This window comes from Quercus lobata, chromosome 8, assembly GCF_001633185.2.
Source record: "Quercus lobata isolate SW786 chromosome 8, ValleyOak3.0 Primary Assembly, whole genome shotgun sequence".
In the NCBI taxonomy this organism is placed as follows: Eukaryota; Viridiplantae; Streptophyta; class Magnoliopsida; order Fagales; family Fagaceae; genus Quercus; species Quercus lobata.
In genome coordinates this window covers 53499970-53511560 of record NC_044911.1, presented here as the reverse complement: position 1 = coordinate 53511560, position 11591 = coordinate 53499970, and the positions used below count along the sequence as shown (strand labels likewise).

The 11591-nt window shown below is 39.4% G+C and overlaps 1 pseudogene; it reads left to right on the top strand.

Moving 5' to 3' along the window:
* The first annotated feature begins 594 nt into the window (after positions 1–594).
* LOC115957063 lies at positions 595–11091 on the top strand (annotated as a pseudogene).
* The last annotated feature ends 500 nt before the right edge of the window (positions 11092–11591 follow it).

Below are 11591 nucleotides of genomic sequence, written 5' to 3'. Positions count from 1 at the left end.
AAGGCAAATCCTAGCCACGTTTTTGAGGTTGCTCTATTTGCTGTGTGTGTGAATCTTTTGTGAGATCTAGAGGTGGTTGCCTTCACACATGCTTAGGATCATCAAGATGGAGATTTTATTGAGAACTTGATGATCATTCAATTGCTGCACTAAAAGCTTAAAGAAACACAAGCGGGTGTGCTTGTACTTGCTGGAGAATCCAAGAAATAAGGAGTCCATGGTCTCGGAGCTTGCACGTGGTTGTGTTAGTAAGTTTCTACTGGTGGGTAGCAATAGGATGTTAATGGTCTAAGTCACTATTGTAAAACTTCGATTCTTTCTAGTGGATTTGCTTTTTACCTTGAGGATAGCTAGGTTAAATCCTCCCCAGGTTTTTACCGGTTTGGTTTCCTAGGTCATCATATCTTTGTGTTATTTATATTTCTATTGCTATACATTGATATGATATATTTGTGTTAACCTAGATTTGTTAATTTGACTAAGTAATCACTTGGCTAATTACCTAGGTTAATCTGATTGTGGTTTTAAGGGGTTTAAAAACTATCAAAAATAATGCTTGATAGAGGGGGTGATAGGGGAGGCCCTTTAACGGACATGAAGCATCTCACCCTCCAAATTCTCAAGGGGCAGAGGTTGATGATGTTCGAGTCTCTTTTGATTATGAACGCAGCTAGTTTGAGCTACATCTTCGGCCTTTACTCCAACGAAATCAAGTCCTCACTTGGCTATAACCAATCCACCCCCAATTTGATTGGCTTCTACAAGGACTTGGGTGCCAATATCGGTATCGTCTCTGGCCTAATCAATGAAGTCACACCCCATGGTTTGTATTAGCAATTGGTAGTGCTTTTAACTTTTTTGGATACTTCATGATATGGCTTGGCGTGACTAGAAGAATAGCCAAGCCCCTGGTTTGGCAAATGTGCTTATACATATGCATCGGCACAAATTCACAACCTTTTATCAACACTGGAGCTCTTGTCACTGCCATAAAGAACTACCTTGAAAGCCGTGAAATTCTTATAGGAGTTTTGAAGGGTCTAAGTGGGGCTGTGGTTACTGGTAACCTATGTAGCACGAGTGCATTTCGGGACTCGGGTGCGAGTGCAGGTGCGAGACTCAGCAATTTTTGAAAAAGTAGGGTGCAGGTGCGGCAGGACTCGGCAATTAAAAATATTTTTATTTATATTTTTACTATTAAAATATTCTTAAAAAACACATTACTATGCCTTGATTCATAAAACAAAGAAAGAAGAAGGCAAGAAACACATTACTATACCTCTGAGGTCAGAATTTCGGCTGTTTCAACGAGATTCAAGGCCGATTTCAGCCTTTTTTGGCCGTTTTCAGCCTGTTTCAGCCGTATTGGCCGTATAGGTCGCCAGCCGATATGACCTGATATGGCCGATACGGCCTGATTCTAGCCAAATCAACCCGATTCGGCGCGAATTGAGCCGCGTCGGCACGAATCCGAGAAAAAAAAAAAGCTTAGATGTGGCACTGACGCGCAGGCAACCGTGTTGGACACCGCGTCCCACGTCAGGCCACGTTGGACTCGGGTGTGGCACCCTCCCAGCCGCGTCCGTGCTTTCTAGCTGGTAACATAGGTGTACCATGCTCTCTTTGGTGAAGACGCAAAGTCTTTGATTTTTTTAGTAGGGGTTATTCTAGCAATTTTATGTGTGCTTTTTCTTCGAATCATGTGAATCATGAATGCTCCTCGGCACCCAAACAAGCTCACACTTCTCTATCATTTCCTCTATATTCACTTGGTCTCGCAGGGTTCTTGATGATTATAATCATAATCGAGAAAAGGACCACCTTTTCACAAAGCCAATATGGAGGGAGTGTAGCCGTGGTAGTTTTCTTGCTATTTCAACCAATTGCACTTGTCATTAGGGATGAGTATAGGTTTTGGAAGAGCAAGAGAGAAGCCATGAAGAACGACCTGTCACCTAGGTTGCACCGACAAACCATTTTTGGCAAAGTACCAGTGTTGGATTGGGGTTGAGGTCTCAATTATTATTAATATCTTTTTCCACTTTGCTAGCGATTTATATCAACCACCCTAAAAGGAAAAAATATTCTTGACGTGTCAACGTTGGGTTTGAAAGGATGGGACCCAACTCACTGGCCTGTCCGGTCCCACTTTTATATTGATGTAATCTTAGATATTTTAAAGGTGTAAATAACAATTTTTATTTTTTTAACCTACATGTATTTTCACAATATTTAATAATGATACTAAAAATCTCTAACTAAATGGGTCTTTTTTATCAATAAAAATATATAAAAAATTATAGACATAAACGTATTTTATGTCTAAAAATATGCTTAAATATAAATTTTAATTAATTATTTAATTACCGTATTCACGTCATGTCGTACTTTTATTTTTCAAAAATTGGTGTACCCTCATATCCATACCCATGTCTATGTCTATGCAATTTAGCCGGTCACTAATAGAAGTTGCAAATGGGGAGGGTTTATCAAAAAAACAAACGGGGAGGCAATCATTTTTAATGAGATTCAACAATTTTCAGTCACAAAACCAAGTGATGATGCTGAAAAAAACAACGAACTTTCTTGTTGGAAAACAGCTTTTTCAGACACCCGTGAGAGGGGAGGACTATACGATATTACAAGCACTTTTTAGCATTGACATGTGGCTGATTTTATTGGCTTCAAATGTGTGGCCTAGGGGGAACTTTAACGGTAATAGACAACTTGGGTCAGATTGGAGCTTCCTTACGATATCCAAAGAAAAGCATAAGCACTTTTGTGTCACTTGCGAGCATTTGGAACTACCTCGAACGTGTGGTCTCAGGTCTTGTCTCAGAAATTTTAATTAAAAGGTACAGAACCCCACGCATTCTCATACTCACTTTGACTCTCCTACTAGCTTTTGTTGGTCACCTCCTAATCGCGTTTGATGTACCCAATGGTATCTATTTTGCATCGGTGATTATTGGGTTTTGTTTTGGTGCACAATAGTTGATAGGCCACAAACTGAATGACCTTTTGTGATAGAAATTAATTAATTAATTAGTCAAGTTATTAATTAATCAATTTATCATACAAACTTGCGGTAGCACAAACAAATCACCAATAAACTAAATATGCAACAGAAAATAAATAACATGGTGATTTGTTTACGAATGGGGAAAACCTAATGGCAAAGACCCCACCGGATGATTTTCAGGTCACCACTCCCGAAACTCCACTATTATCATAACAAGCGATTACAAGTAAAGGAATCCAAGTATCTTACCAATCTACAGTTGAACCCTTACCCCAATACCCAATTGGACTTGTTCTGTAGTGACAGTTCCTCTTTCAGATGCACGATTCCCAGTACGTGACTAACTAATTGCGCGGATTCTAGTACGCGACTTCAATCACCAACTAAGAAGGTTGTTGGTTGCAAAGTTCTTCAGTTCATCCACACGATGAAGATCAAGAAGATGCTTAGTCACAAAACCCTACGGTGCACATACACAGCAACTTCTTCAAGAGAAAGAGATGAACTAGGGTAAGAACTTCATCTCCGGTCACAATTTGCTTGAACAGAATTTGCTCAAAGCTTGTGCAACTTGTGAACACTTTGACAGCCCTTAAACTGATCATTTTATATGTCTAGGGTTAGGAGAAAAGAAAACCCAAAGACACATTCACAGATCCCAAGAAAATCATATTGAAATTCTGAAAATCTTAAATCTCGACAGATAGCAGGTGTCGAGAAGCTGTCGAGCAGGTGTCGAGCACACCGAATGTAGAACAGCTTACTTAAGCTCGATAGATGCAGCTGTCGAGTTTTAATGATTTTGCACTCTGAACTTGTTTTCTTGAACAGACTTGAAGGCTTCAATACTTGATCTTGAAACAAGGTTTCTTGAAATATTTAAAGACATCCTAAATCTACTCAAATACAAGTAAAGTGCATTTTGTCAAAGAATAAGCCAATTACATAAAATCATGGCATATGTTCTTAACACATGAAACACATATGTCCTAACAATCTCCCCCTTTGGCAATCCGTGATAAAACCACAACAAACAAATAAACATATGAGAGAAGTCATAAATCACTCAACTCATATTCACTTGTTGAATACAATAAAATCTATTCTAACACAAACTCTTGAAAAATTTTGCAAGAAGAGAGTTTATGGCAAGTAGACTTTGACAACCTGTATTTCTGAAACATTTTAAACAAAACTCATCAAGGTATTTTGTGTGAAACAGAAATAATAGATTGCATACAAGTATAAGAAACATGTGTATAAAGGGAGAAAAGAAACAACACATGAAGGGGTAGGTGAAAAAAAAAATACATCAATATAAAGAAAGAGATAAGTACAATGTATGTCAATAAATGGTCATAAGACCTCATGTACAAGAGTAATGTATCTAAAAGGAAGGAAAAGAAAAGATACATACTATCCTCACTACATCCCTCAAAAAGCATCAACACTCCCCCTAACAAAATGGTCTTATACTAACTCTCCCCTTAAGATGGACTACTCTCATACCAAAACTACTCCCCATTTTTGTCACGAATGACAAAGGGTAAGAGTGTCAAGTAGACATCTCATCGGTAGAGCTAGCATCTCCATTAGTATCATCCGAATCATCATCGTCATCACCATCATCATCATCCTCATTCTTAGAAGCAGAAGCCACGGGAGAAGGTGGTGAAGGAGTAGCCTCAGGAGCAAAACCACCCATGGACGCCTGTCGTCGTGCAATATGACCGACACGAACGTTCACCTAATACAACTCCGTAGAGAGTGTATCGAGGTGAGCATCCATGCGCTGCAGCTGCGCCATGATATCTCCTAAAGACACATCGCCCGAAGAAGAAGGATGAGCCGATATGGATGGAGTCGAACGGGATGGAGCTGAATGGGAGGAAGGAGCTGCTGAATCCGACTGCCGCGACCGAAGCTGGGCCTCACTACATTTAACGGTAGTGTAATCTATGGCACACATGATGGTAAAATGGTCGGAAGAGGGAAAAGGAACGGAAAAATGGCGTAGAATCCTCGTGATAGTGGAAGGAAAGATGAGCTTATCACGGGACGCCGAATCTAGATGAACATCTATAATAGACAAAATGAAATGAAAAGGGAAGTCTACGGTAAGATGCTCAAGAAGAGACAACAAAAATCGAGCACGAGGCTCTGTGACAGAGTTATAGAGAGAGAGGGGATGCAAAACAAAAGTCATCACCATGTTCATGAATCTAGAACCTTTAACAAAAGGTCGACATGGTGTAAAAAGACGCTCACCCCAAGCAGAAGGGCACTCACAAAACGCAAACATGAGCTCATCCCTGGACACAGTCCTCAGACGCTCACAACTAGGATAGTCAGGAAACTCTATCCTAGGAACCCGAAGCACATCCGCAACAAGCTGCGGTGTGATAGGAATGCGCGTACCTCAAACGCAAGTGAAGAAAAGAGGTACTGATCGATCAATCCCGTGCATGTTGGAGTAGAACTCTTGGATAAGCACGAGAGGACAGGTGACCGGGACATCACACAGTGACTCCCATCCCCTATTGTGAATCCCATCCCCTACTGTGAATGACAGAAGGAAGGTCAGTGTCTGCAAAATCCGTTAAGATGACTTGGCGTTCCGAATGAATGCCTCGTCTAGAGAAGTTCTCCGAAAATGCCTTAAAGGCATCATCATCATGGAACCGGATATGAGAGAGAGTAGGATCAGACGACGAAGAAGCACCGAAACGAAGAGGGTTCCAGGCTGGAGTGGATTTACGCTTAGGTGTCATCGACACGACTAACGTAAACTAATAGGGAGGGAGAGAAAGAATGACAATCAGAAAAGTCCCAAACAGTTTCAAATATATCAAGTATATTGAAATGAAGTACGTATGCATGGGAAATGCATGAACATGTAACATGCAAAGGAAATTGCATCATGGGCTCAGCCCAATCCAAACCTATCAGCACACAAACATATAACACACATCTAAATGCATGGCAATACCATTATAATGCTAATGTGATGCAATATATGAGGTTTTAAACACATTTAAGTAACCTAAAATTTCAATGAAAGCTCATCAATTTTGAAAAACCCCAAAATTTTCAAAAACCCCAAATCCTAGGTTTCAAAACATGAAATGCATGAATGAGAAATGATTAGAAGCTTACCAAGTGGAAAAAAACTTGAAAAACCTTGAAAAATCTTTTAGAACCAAGATTGGAGTGATATTGGAGTGTTTTTGGGAGAGAAACAGAGAAGTATCGAGAGAGAGATCGATGGAAATGAGAACCAGATCACGCAGAGGCCTTATATAGGAAAGCCAGTAAATCTCGACAGATGCAGGTATTGAGAGATTTATCGAGGAAATGCTCGTCGACAGCTGAGGTGTCGAGGAGGTATCGAGGATCAACTCATCAGAATCAAGAATAGAAGCTCGATCGATCCACCAGGTATCGAGAAGCTATCGAGCATACAGACCCAAACTCAATCAATCCACCAGGTATCGAGGTGCAAGCGAGATTACGATAAGAAAAAGATTTAGGAAGCTCAACAGATAGCTAGCTATCAAGGAGGTGTCGAGCCAGCTTTTAAAAACAGTTTTTCGAGATGTGAAAAACACAGACATGAATGCAATCCAACATGTAACTTAACCAACGATCCAATCAACATATTAAGTTCTCAAAATCATCTCTCAAATGAAATTTAAGCACATGGATCTCCAAAAAAACACACACACACTAAACAAGCCTAACCAATTTTATATTTCAAAAACAAGTCTAGACAGTTTAGTGAGCATACATTAATACATGTAAAACCTCGTGATGGCCAAATCACATTGCACCTGCACATGTATCAAGAATAGCAAAGAATATTGCGTGTTGTGTGTGAAAAATATCGCAAGATTGCATAAGTGTATGCATGTTATGACGATTTGAGATATGAGAAAATCACTTTAACTCACACACAATCATAACTACTTGATGGGGACTATCACCTTTGAGATACATCCTATAACTCTCACATCTCCTAGAATACACACTTGCAATCATTTTTAAAGTATTTTTGATCTTTTTGCTTTTGATTTTTCTTTGCATATTTTTCTTTTAAACATATCATGCATAGGCTTATTAGAGAGAGAAAAGAATTACCCAATGATATTTGACATTCAAATTTTGCTATGCCTAAGCACACAAATGTAATTGACACTGCACTTTTACTATTCCGAAACATACAGGTGTCTTATTATGATTGGCGGGCAACAGTGTTGAGATGGTTATTTATGCCTTTCTCTTAGGATTTTCTAGTCCTTCCAGTAAAAAAGAGTGATATGCGTGTTAAATTTAAGAGACAACTTAATCGTACTCATCACAAACATGAGCCACAAAACTCACTTGCTTAGTTGTGCATAGAGATGCTCATCTAAGTTACAAATGATACAAAGTTTAAAAGATTTTGTTTCAATGGCCATCCAAGGTACACAAGTACCAAAGTACACAAAACACACACTATTTTTGTATTTTTCTGATTTTTCAATTTTTTTTTTTTTATAAAAAACAAAACAAAGCAAAAACTGAAAAATAACCAAACAAAAACATGTTAAACAAACAAAGCATAAAAACTAGACTGACTCAAAACATGAAATCAAAACACCTAAGTAATGCACACACAAAAACAAGAAGAGAGAGAGAAAAGTGACATAATCACTTAGAGCCATTTTCCTTCCACACCTTGGAAGAACCTTTCCGTCTAGCAAACCCTTGAACTGGCGGTGAAGGGGAAGAATTAAAATCGTTCAAGTTCGAAAGGAACATGAGGGCTTTAAGAAGATCACCAAGGGGAGCGAGAAAGGATTGAAGCTGATTCTGGTTCCCAGATGCTATCATGCCGTTGCTCTGTTAAGTGGCAAGCCACTTGTAGCAATTTGGTCGAGAATGACCGGCAGCTCCACAATGATGACAGAGATGCTGCTTCTTTTGTTTAGGCTTTTGAGAGTTAGCCTTCTTAGCCCTAGGGCTTTTAACATTTTTTTTCTCAAGCTTAGGGGGTGCTCCTAAGATAGATTTACCCTTGTCTAAGTTCTCACTAGCTAATTCAGTTTTAATCTCATTGTTCTCGGTTTTAACATTATTAGCAGAAGGAACAAAAACAGTAGTACTAGAAGAATCAGTATTAGAGGAAGAAAGACCATACCCTAAACCTGTTCGATCAGAAGCAGATTTCTGAATGCTTAGCATCTCATCCAGCTTTATGCTTGAAGTCCTTTCCAGTTGAGCTCTGACTTAACATAGCTCTGCTTCAAGCTTCTTGGTCTTCTCAGCCAAGAAATTTTTCTCAAACCTCAGCACCCCAATAGTCTGATTAGCCTCATCAAACTTTGTGGAAAGTTCCTCATGGTCAAGTTCCACATCACTGAGCTTCTTGGTGGTTAGCCTATACAGTTTCTCATGCTTCTCAGAAAACTTGTACACTTTCTCATAGGTTATATGGATGTCATCTTGACCATCTATCTTCTCAAATTTGGATTCCACCAATTCCTCTTCTTCAACCACATCTTCAACAATCCCATCAGTAGGATTAACAGTGGTCGTGAAGGCATTTAAGATTCCGTCATCCTCATTTTTGAAATCATCCTCAGGCTCAGTGTCGCTCAAGGTAACAGCAAGTGCCTTGCTCTTCCCAATGCTCTTGAGGTATGTAGGACACTTATGCTTCATGTGACCAAAGCCTTGACACCCAAAGCACTTAGGTCCTGAGGGAACAGTGTACTGACCACTTTCCTTAGCATCCTTCTTTCCTTTCTCTTGGCCTTTAAACTGAGAAGAACTGGATTGCCTGCGGTGCTTGTCAAAACCCTTTCCATTGAACTTCTTGAACTGCCTGGTAATGTAGGACTTCATCTTGGAATCTTCATCATCAGAAGATTCATCTGTTTCACTGCTCTTGGCCTTCAATGTCATACTCTTGCTTTTACCCGACTTGCCTATTCTTGTCAACCCTATCTCGTAGGTCTGCCAGTTTCCAACCAGCTCAGTCAAAGGAATCTTGTTAATATCCTTTGATTCCTCTATTGCCATAATCTTGGCATGAAATCTCTCGGGTAGAGATCTGAGCACTTTCCTCACAATCTTGGGTTTAGCAATGGTTTTCCCAAGATTGAAGGCTGAGTTCACTATGTCCTTTAGCTTGGCATAGAACTCATAGAAAGACTCATCCTCCTCCATCTTTATCTCTTCAAAGCTTGTAGTAAGCCTCTGAACCTTTGAGTCCTTAACAGCCTTAGTACCCTCATAGGTTGTCTGGAGAATGGTCCAAGCCTCCTTGGCAGTTTTAGTTGAGGATATCTTCTTGAACTCCTCATTGGTGACAGCACTGAACAATGCATTCAATGCTCTGCTATTGAAGTTTACCGCCTTAATCTTGGCGTCATCCCAGTCAGCTGGCGCTTCTGTAGGCTTAGTCCAGCCCATCTCCACAGCTTGCCACACTTTCTTATCTAAAGACTGCAAGAAAGCTCTCATGCATACTTTCCAGTATGCATAGTTAGTGCCATCAAATAAAGGAGGTATGATTAATGACTGTCCTCTATCCATGACAAACAGGGGTCAATGGATCAACACAGCAAAGATTAAACCCTAATCAGAGTGTGTCTACTCTGATACCACTTAATAGGCCATAAACTAAATGACCCCTTGTGATAGAAATTAATTAATTAATTAATTAGCCAAGTTATAAATTAATCAATTTATCATACAAACGTGTGGTAGCACAAACAAATCACCAATAAACTAAATATGCAGCGGAAAATAAATAACACGGTGATTTGTTTACGAATGGGGAAAACCTAACGGCAAAAACCTCACCGGGTGATTTTCAGGTCACCACTCTCGAAACTCCACTATTATCACAACAAGCAGTTACAAGTAAAGGAATCCAAGTACCTTACCAACCTACAGTTGAACCCTTACCCCAATACCCAATTGGAGTTGTTCTGTAGTGACAGTTCCCCTTTCAGATGCACGACTCCCAATACGTGACTAACCGATTGCGCGGATCCTAGTACGCGACTTCAATCACCAACTAAAAAGGTTGTTGGTTGCAAAGTTCTTCAGTTTATCCACACGATGAAGTTCAAGAAGATGCTTGGTCACAAAATCCTACGGTGCACATACACAACAACTTCTTCAAGAGAAAAAGATGAACTAGGGCAAGAACTTCGTCTCCGGTCACAATTTGCTTGAACAAAGTTTGCTCAAAGCTTGTGCAACTTATGAACACTTTGACAGCCCTTAAACTTATCATTTTATATGTCTAGGGTTAGGAGAAAAGAAAGCCCAAAGACACATTCACGGATCCCAAGAAAATCATATTGAAATTCTGAAAATCTTAAACCTCGACAGATAGCAGGTGTCGAGAAGCTGTCGAGCAAGTGTCGAGCACACCGAATGTAGAACAGCTTCCTTAAGCTCGATAGATGTAGCTGTCGAGCCAGCTATCGAGCTTTAATGATTTTGCACTTTGAACTTGTTTTCTTGAACAGACTTGAAGGCTTCAATACTTGATCTTGAAACAAGGTTTTTTGAAGTATTTAAAGACATCCTAAATCTACCCAAATACAAGTAAAGTGCGTTTTGTCAAAGGATAAGCCAATTACATAAAATTATGACGTATGTTCTTAACACATGAAACACATATGTCCTAACAATGGCCATTGCTCTTTGCTATGATTTCTGAACTTTTTGGCCTAAAGTACTACTCTACACTATTCAATTTTGCAACTATAGCTAGTACTACTCAACACTATCCAATTGGGTCTTATCTGTTCAACGTGTGGGTCGCTGGGTATTTATATGACAAGGAAGCTAAGAAGAAAATGGCAGCCTTGGGGCTCGTAAGGAAGGCAGGGGAGGACTTGAAGTGTACTGGGGTTGAGTGCTTCAAATTGTCTTTCATTATCATTGCTGCCATGACCTTTTTTGGCACAATTGCTTCGTTCATTTTGACGCTAAGGACTAAGAAGTTTTATAAGACTGACATTTATAAGAAGTTCCGCGACCCACAGGTGGAGGAAGAAGTTAAGTAACAATGAGGGATGGATATGAAGATAAATATTTATGGGGATCGATTATGAAACTTTACTTTTAGCAAAAAAAAAGATTGTGAAACTTTAATTGTGATCCTTGTAAATTCATGTTTGTGTTTTTTTTCCTTTTTCTTTTTTCCTCTAGTCCTTTGTGAGAAGTCGATATATAGAGGCCGTTTGGATTCCACTGAATCCGGCGTCTGCGTTTTCAAAGTTTTACGTTTTCCTTTTTTTTTTTTTTTTCCGCATTTGTTGACTTTGGGGGGCAGAATTTACTGTTATGAACAGTGTATGCACTGTTCACGCACTGTGCATACACTGTTCACGTATTAAAAAATATTTAAAATGGGTCCCACGGTACTATTTACACATTTAAAAATTATTTTGCTACAGTATTTTTAGTTTTCAGTTTCAGCAACAATAAGTTCAATCCAAACGGACCCATAATATTAAGTTCTATCTTTCCCCTTACTTTATTTAAAAAATCAACATCAGTCTTT